Raw genomic sequence first — 7,637 nt, forward strand, 5'->3', positions numbered from 1 at the left:
ACTGCATGATTCCTCATTAATCTGCAACCTTTAAAGAACACTTCTCCTTTTATTTTTATTTTTCATTTTATCATAAATTCGAATCCTACCTTGCAAACTTCTTACCTGTAAGTTTAAATCTTAACCCATTATCCAAACAAATAATTAAGACCTTTTAAGCCCAAAATGGATCTGAGAGGACCTAAGTGTATAATTAGAGCCCTTCCTATTTTTGGAAGTCTCTTTTAGACATGCGTTCCTCCTTTCTCCAAGAATCTTAATTGCTGTCCTGCTGACATGGATGCCTAGAATGCCCCTTGTTTTCATCAGAATTAACAGACCCTGGGACTGCCTACATGCATAGGAGGTAAATTATTTTTTTTTTCCCCATGAAGTTGTTGCATTTATGAAGCTTTTCTTACTATTCTGGTCCATAGCCCTCTTTCTGAGAGAATCATAAGCTCATTATTTCATAGGATCATAGAAAAAAAAAATTACATTCAAGGAACCTCTTGAGTTATTCAGTCCATCTTCTGCTTTCAAAGAAAGGCTGACATTAAAGTGAGGCTGAGCTGCTCAGGCCCCTGCTCTGCCATGTGCTGAAATCCCCATGCAGCCTTCCTGGCATGCCTCTTCCAGCACCTAACAGTGAGGAATGCTTTTTCCTTTAGTCAAACCCATGTTTCCCTTATTGTGGTTTGTGCTAATTACTACTTTCCTTCCATTATACACCTTTCTGAACAGCCTGAATCCACCTTCTCCTGCATTTATTTCAAGCCAGCAACTGGATTTCTGCCTAGCTTGCTTTCCTGTCTCTATTGTAGCTGCCCCTGTTCCCATGGCCCTAGGAGTCTTGCATCCCAGCGTTGCTGTTATCCAGCAGCTCTCTGTTGCCTCTTGCCTTTTTCTCTTTTAATCTAAAGGATTAATTTAATTGAGAATATACAGTGAGATGATCCTCTTACTCTTTTTTTTTAACTGTTTGGTGAAGATGTTATCTTCCTCTTTTTCTGCTCTCTTTTTCTCCTGATACAGGTTTGGTATTTTAGATAAAAATGACCACTGTGACTGTTTTCTCAGCTTACTTATTCGGAGACTTTATTACATTTTGCTGCTTTTCATACCAAAGACGTTATTTCCCTAGGAAAACTTAGCTTCACAATACCCTTTGCTTTGTAGAGCACAGCTGTCTGATCTTATCTGATCCAGACAGATGCCAACCCTTTCTGCCAAGCACAATTCTCTTCTTGAAAGAAATACCTTTTTCTGTAATCCTTGCAGTTAAAAAAAATGAAAAAAAAAAATCTGCATACATATGTTTGTAAAGTAGGGTTTATTTTAATAAGGTGAAGGAAAAGCAATCGGATGTTAGAGAGTTGCCATAACAAATAGAACTACTTCTATCACTTCATCACCCATTTCAGAGTAATTGTCTTATTTATACTGGCTTCTCCCTTGGAAGAGTGCATAGCAATTTCCAAATGTTTAATTAAAACCTAACAACGCTAGTGTGATGTAACACAGTGTATGAATGAGAGAAGATAAGGCCCTTTCAAACAATTGGTATCTAAATGTTTTGTTACACTCCTGTTTTAACTGGCACTAAAGCTGGGGATGCTCCTCTTTGTTGCCTTATAGTTCATTTATATCAGGATGTCACATTTTTCTGAGAGCTAAGTTAGGCTTTTTTGTTTGTCTTAAATGCAAATCATGATTTATCTCATTTGGATTCAGGGAGGATGCACAAAAATATCTAGTGCTGCTATGGAGAAACAACTACCTTAGATGGGTGTTCTGCTGGGGAAAACACACATCCATCCCATGTTCAATTAGGCATAATTTAGCGACCTAATTTTGCAGCACTAGAATCATAAATACTTAAGCATTCGTTAAAACCACCACCACAGAAAAAAAACCCTTGGCTGACTAGCTTATGCCCAACTTCTCTGCAGTCACAGAAACATCAAATGGCTTGGGTTGGAAGGGACCTTAATGATCATCCAGATCTAACCCCCTGCCATGGGCTGGTTGCCTCCCACCAGCTCAGGCTGCCCAGGGCTCCATCCAACCTGGCCTTGAGCACCTCCAGGGATAGGGTACACACAGCCTCTCTGAGCAAGCTGTTCCAGTGCCTCACCACCCTCTGTGTAAAGAATTCCCTTCAAGTACTGGAATGTCTCATAAGGTCTCCTCAGATCCTTCTCCAAGCTAAACAAATCCGACTCCCTCAACCTTTCTTTCAAGAAGAGGTTTTCCAGCCCTTTGATCATCTTCACGGCCTTCTCTGGATCTACTCTGCGAGTTCTGCATTGTTGATGTGTCGAGGACCCTGAGTATGGATGCAGTAGTCCAGATGAAGCATTACCAGGGCAGAGTAGAGGGGGGATGATCACCTCCCTTGCCCTGCTGGCCACCCCTCTTTTGATGCAGCCCAGTCCTTGCAGAGCTCAGTACCTGGATACCTGCCTCTCACCAGGGAATCCTTGGGAGTCTCAAGGCAGACACCAAATGTGCTTCATATGCACTGCTAGCAGAATGAGGGGGAGGTATAGCCTTTCAGTGATTAGTAAAGGTAGCTCTTGACCTGGACTAGAATTGGGATTTCTCTGGGCACTGCAGTGAATATCCTACTCAGCGGGCAACTCTTCTTCATCTGTGCCCTGTCTTGTTCCTCCTTCCTCTCCTGAGGAAGCTTCTATTCATTATTGTGCAACTTCAAAAATGGTGAGAATTTTCAAAGTTTCTGCACCTCTGTATTATGTTCCAGCAGTTAAAGGATTTCATTTGAAATATGATAGCAGGCTGTCTGGCTGTGTATGTATACCCAAACTTTGAGAAAGTTTTTTGAAGAAATAAATTCAGAGCAGCCAATTCATTCTTAGTATTAAGTCAGGTTTTTTTCCTTAGATTTCCCAGATCTGTTTTTTTTTTCCTCTGCTATTAGTTTTCTCTTCCTCCCCTACAAACCTTCATGCTGATTCTTTAGAAACACGTTTCTTTAACCTTCAAAAGACTCCAGGTATAATATGTATCCCAGATCCTTTGGCTTGGCAGTATGCTGTCTGTTTTAGCTAATTGTTGTATATTAGCCTTATATCATCCACTACCTCTGGCTACAACTCAGGTGGTACTTCTCTCTTTTGAAAAGTGTTATTTAGATAACTGGCTTAGGTTTTGTATCATTCTTTGTGACACTCTTCCAAGATACCATCTCATAATGCAACTGGCCAAAATCGCAGAGAACAGATTTTTTTTTTTTGGTGGGATTTAGCTGAAAGTCTGCTTTGTGTTCTTCCAATGCATCTGTGATATCTGATGGCCTTAGAGCATCAAAGAATTGTCTCATTCTCAAAGAATGCTTCTTTGCTCTCCTAGTGACTTCTGTGTAAGGACTCTCATAGGCTCATATGGTGCATGTATATATAAGGGAGGAATACATGATGACATAAGATTAAATGTGGTGATTAAAGGTTGGTTACTGCTATTTGCCTTTCAGAAATGGCTGCAAATGTTTGTTCCATTATTTGTGGGAATCACTGACAAGAAGTTTTTTTTTAAAGGGTAAATTCAGCACTGTTAAGGTGGTCATTTGACTATTAATTTCCCCCTTATTTGGCATTTAGGGTGCTGTGCAGTCCCTGATCCTGTTCCTTTTTCTAAGCTGTTGGCATACCTTCCTTCTCTACTGCAAATACATGCCAACAAGAGTGGAAGTCAAGAAGCATAGCGTGCAAACCAATCCCTACAGCTTAGTCAAAGCATCTAGGATGCATTTTTAAGGCTATCTTAGAAATGCAAAGCAGAATGTGCAGAGCTCTATTAGGGGGAGTAGATGTAGGAGGAAAAATTGGCTGTGTTTGTTGGCTAGCTCAGTGTCAGCATGGACTCTCAGTGCTAAATATTGGGAAATGTTACGAGGTAGGAATGCTGTCTCCAAAACACAACTGGTCCATGGGTGGTGGGTTAAAATTCTGTCAGGCCTGTTACAAGTTTTACTATTATGTCTGTATGTTGCTAAAATTAACATATGGATGAATTTGAAAAATGTAAGGAGATACTTGAAGCCTTACTGAGATGGGTGTAGAAGAGAACTACCACTGTAATAGTCAAATTTTATTCTTTAAATTAGTAACAAATACTATTTATTTTAGCAAATATGAGCACATTTTGCAACAAATCTTATTTGTAAAGAAGCAGACTTCTCAAGAAAACTTATGCTTTGAAGTACAGAACTGAAAACAGTAGCAAACAGTAAAATACGTTGCCTTACATTATGATCAATCCATAGATAACCAAGTACTATGTTGAAATAGTTATTGAAACTTAACCAGTACAATCAAATGTGCTTTATTCATTTTGCTTGATGCTGTTCTTGTACTGTAACAAGCAGACTAAGTACAATGATTTATACAAAGTACTGTGCTTGGAATATTTTAACAGTCAATAGGATCTAAGATCAAATGGTGTGTGTACAGATATAGCTCACCATTTTTTACTTATGTATCATGTAAATTGAATATCTGTGTGTATACAAGATAATAGAGCCAGAATTGGCATTAGGCATGTTTCTGTTCTAACAGAACAGAATGTACCTACAAATAGGTAGGAAAACAAGATTTGGTAAAACAAGACGATGCTCAGCAGGTCTGGAAAAGCTCCTGTCATCCCAGTGCCTGAGCATCTGGTAAAGTACTTGTTCTTAGACTCCCAAGTTTCACAATTTGGTCTCATAAATGCATTTTTGTGCATGTTATGAGCAATGACTCTCTACCAAATGGTTAAAACAATAGAATTTATAAGATATATGAATTCATACAGTAAAAACTCAAGGAAGAAAAAAATGAGTGACCTGATGCTTACACGGTTTAGAGGTGAACTCTGAGAACTCAATTCATTTTGTCTCTCTGGAAATTGAACTCTTTCCCTGGGTTTATTAGGGGCATATAGGGTTTACATGATGTGTAACAGCTCACTTCTCTAACTCTTCTCGCTCCTGGGGCAGAGAAGTTGTAAATTATAAACAAATTTCAGGGAAGGTGAGGATCTGTCCCTGTTTGTATACAAATGCATAGCATTCAGTCTGTATATGTGTGGGCTTAAGGTCTGTTCCTCAGAGAAATTATGATCATAATTGTTTTGGATAAGTATTATCTGTCTATACCATGAATATTTGGGCCACAGCACTCTGGGGCCCAATTTCTGCCACACTCAATCAGTGTTACTGAAATTCCAATATTATTCAGTAATTGAAACTCTGAGCATAATACTGAAATCTTCAAGCCCAGTTGAACTCAACCATTCATCCTGAGTAAAGAGAGAAGAATTTAAAGCTGTACAAAGCTGCTTTAAGCAGGAGATATGGCCAAGTTGTACCAGCCTGCTCCTGCTTTTGTTATTGAAAAAATATTCTGTATATATCTCCTGTAAAACTAGGGAGATCTCATTTACAGTGGAAAAAGTCAAATTCCTGTGGAATTGTGCAGATGATTCACAAATTTCAAGCAATGAGCTCTCAACTAATATTACAGTGAAAAGGTAGACCTCGCTCTTTATGCTTTTAATAGCTGTAGAGATGGCAAATGCAGTGTATTTTAATAGCCTAAGAGCCACTTCTGTAACCACAGTGACATCACAGCACTGTAAAATTCAGAGATAATCAATACAAAATTTACCTGAAATTGTTTGAAATTGCATTACTTCTTTCATTTCAGTGCATTACATTGAATTACACAACTAAATGAATAGTGTTGGCTGCAAAGCAGCTCTGATGCTTTGGTTTAATGGATGCAGAACGTGTTCTACGATAAGGTTCAATTATAAAGTAAGGAAGTTTTTAACAGACAAACTTTTTCAAGCCTACAAAAGAAAGTCATGTTTGGAAGATGTGTTTGTAGAAATCTATACCTTCATGCACACTGACAATACCAAAAATGAAAAAACTCTCTGTATAAAGAGTTCCAGCTTGAAGAATCAATACCAAAGCAAAACAAAAATCATAATCTGGCAGCAATTTGAAAGAAAAGTAATGATGGAAAACATCTAAAGCCAGTAGGCTCTTCTCAATCCAGAAAAATATGGCATGTAGTTTTCAGTAAGTGGGTAGTGTGTGGGCTCACTGGAACTTTGCTTCAGTATTTTCCTCAACTTGGATTTTAAGAAATGTAGTCTAGGTTTTCTAGGTACTGTTTTATTTTTTTTGTGTGTGTCAAAATAAGGCAGCGTGCGTTGGGGAGGTGAGAAAGAAAACCAAAATGTGCTTTTGCATAAGCAATACACCAAGATGTTCTTGGTAATGATACTAGTTCTTTATAATATATGCTAGAATTGGCTTTGTGCTTTGAATCTCCCCTGAGCCTCCTCTCCTCCAGACTGAACAACCCCAGCTCCTGCTGCTGCTCCCCGTAGGTCTGTGCTTCAGACCCTTCACAGTGCAGTTCATGAGTGCTGCTCCTTCAGCCCTCAAATCTGGCTGTGGAGGAGAACTGAACAGCTGGCACTGGGGAGGCAAAAAGGGCAGTTGTTTCTGGAGCACTTCTCAGCGGTACTGTTAGAAACTTTTAAAGAATAGAAAGTACTTCACAAAGTAAAATGAATAATAAAGGGCTAATGAAATATATAAGGCCTTGGGCAATCTGCTCTAGCTGTGGTGTCCCTGTTGCTTGCAGGGTAGTTGGAATAGATGGCCTTCAGAGGTTCCTCTCAACTCTAAGGATTCTATGATTGTGTATGTAACTACGTAAAAGACAGCAGCTATATTTTCAATCCACCACTAGTGGGCCTTATATGTCTAGCTTGCCACTTTATTCACGGACCAAAACCATCCCATGCACATCTGCTTTTAGTTTTGTTAAAAAGCAAGCACACAGAGCATGTAAGTTAATAAATGGCAGGGAGATAGGTGACATCAGTGTCATACAGGCACAACAGAGGAACGGCCTCGGTGAGGGGTAATTTTAGAGAGCCCTTGGGAACCCCCCTCTATTGCACAGCTGCTGCCAGTCATACCACCACCCGCTGCTATTAGGAGGGCTGGGGGGAGCTTCTCTGTTAAGAAGGGAAAGGCATCACGTGCTGCCGGGCTGGGACACGAAGTGCTGGCAGCGGGAGCTTCTCACACCCCGAAGGAACCTTTCCCTGGGGCTGCTGATGGGGTCGTGAGGAGGAGTGGGCGGCCTCGTGTCAGCCCCTGCCGGCGGTGCGTGGGGCGGGTCAGGTTCCACCATGTGACACAGGTTGGGGAGGCAGCGGGGCCGCCGGGATGCTCAGGTTTAACGTTTCTTGTGCGAAAATAGCTGCTGCGCCAGGTGCAAGCGTCTCCGCAGGGTTCGATTTCATGCTCACGGTGCCCCCGAACAAACCCGCAGCGGCGCGAACCGAAGCACGAGGGCTCAAGAAGCAACTGTCGGAGGGCAGCGCAGAATTCTGCTTCCCTCCGCCGCGAGCTTCTCGGTCCGCAGCTCACACCGCCAGCGGCCCCTCGGCCTCTCGGTGCTGCGGGAGGGAGAGCAGGGCAGGTTAGGGGCAGCCCACCCCAAATCCCTTAAAGCCCGGCTGCCCGCCCATCCCCGCCGGCCCTCACCCGCTTGCGCTGCTCGCTGAGGCAGAAGGTGCAGATGGGGCGCTGCGGGCAGGGCTGCGGGGCGGCGGGGCTCTGCAGT

At 41.6% G+C, this 7,637-nt stretch overlaps 1 long non-coding RNA gene across 1 annotated transcript; it reads right to left on the reverse strand.

The window, feature by feature from the left end:
• Window positions 1-6,169: 6,169 nt before the first annotated feature.
• Window positions 6,170-7,637, reverse strand: LOC109368650. The gene is made up of 2 exons (XR_002116915.1): window positions 7,559-7,637; window positions 6,170-7,470 (listed from the first exon to the last, which is right to left on the reverse strand). It is a non-coding gene; the product is annotated as an uncharacterized LOC109368650 (long non-coding RNA).

This window comes from Meleagris gallopavo, chromosome 7 (assembly GCF_000146605.3).
Source record: "Meleagris gallopavo isolate NT-WF06-2002-E0010 breed Aviagen turkey brand Nicholas breeding stock chromosome 7, Turkey_5.1, whole genome shotgun sequence".
Lineage (NCBI taxonomy): Eukaryota > Metazoa > Chordata > Aves > Galliformes > Phasianidae > Meleagris > Meleagris gallopavo.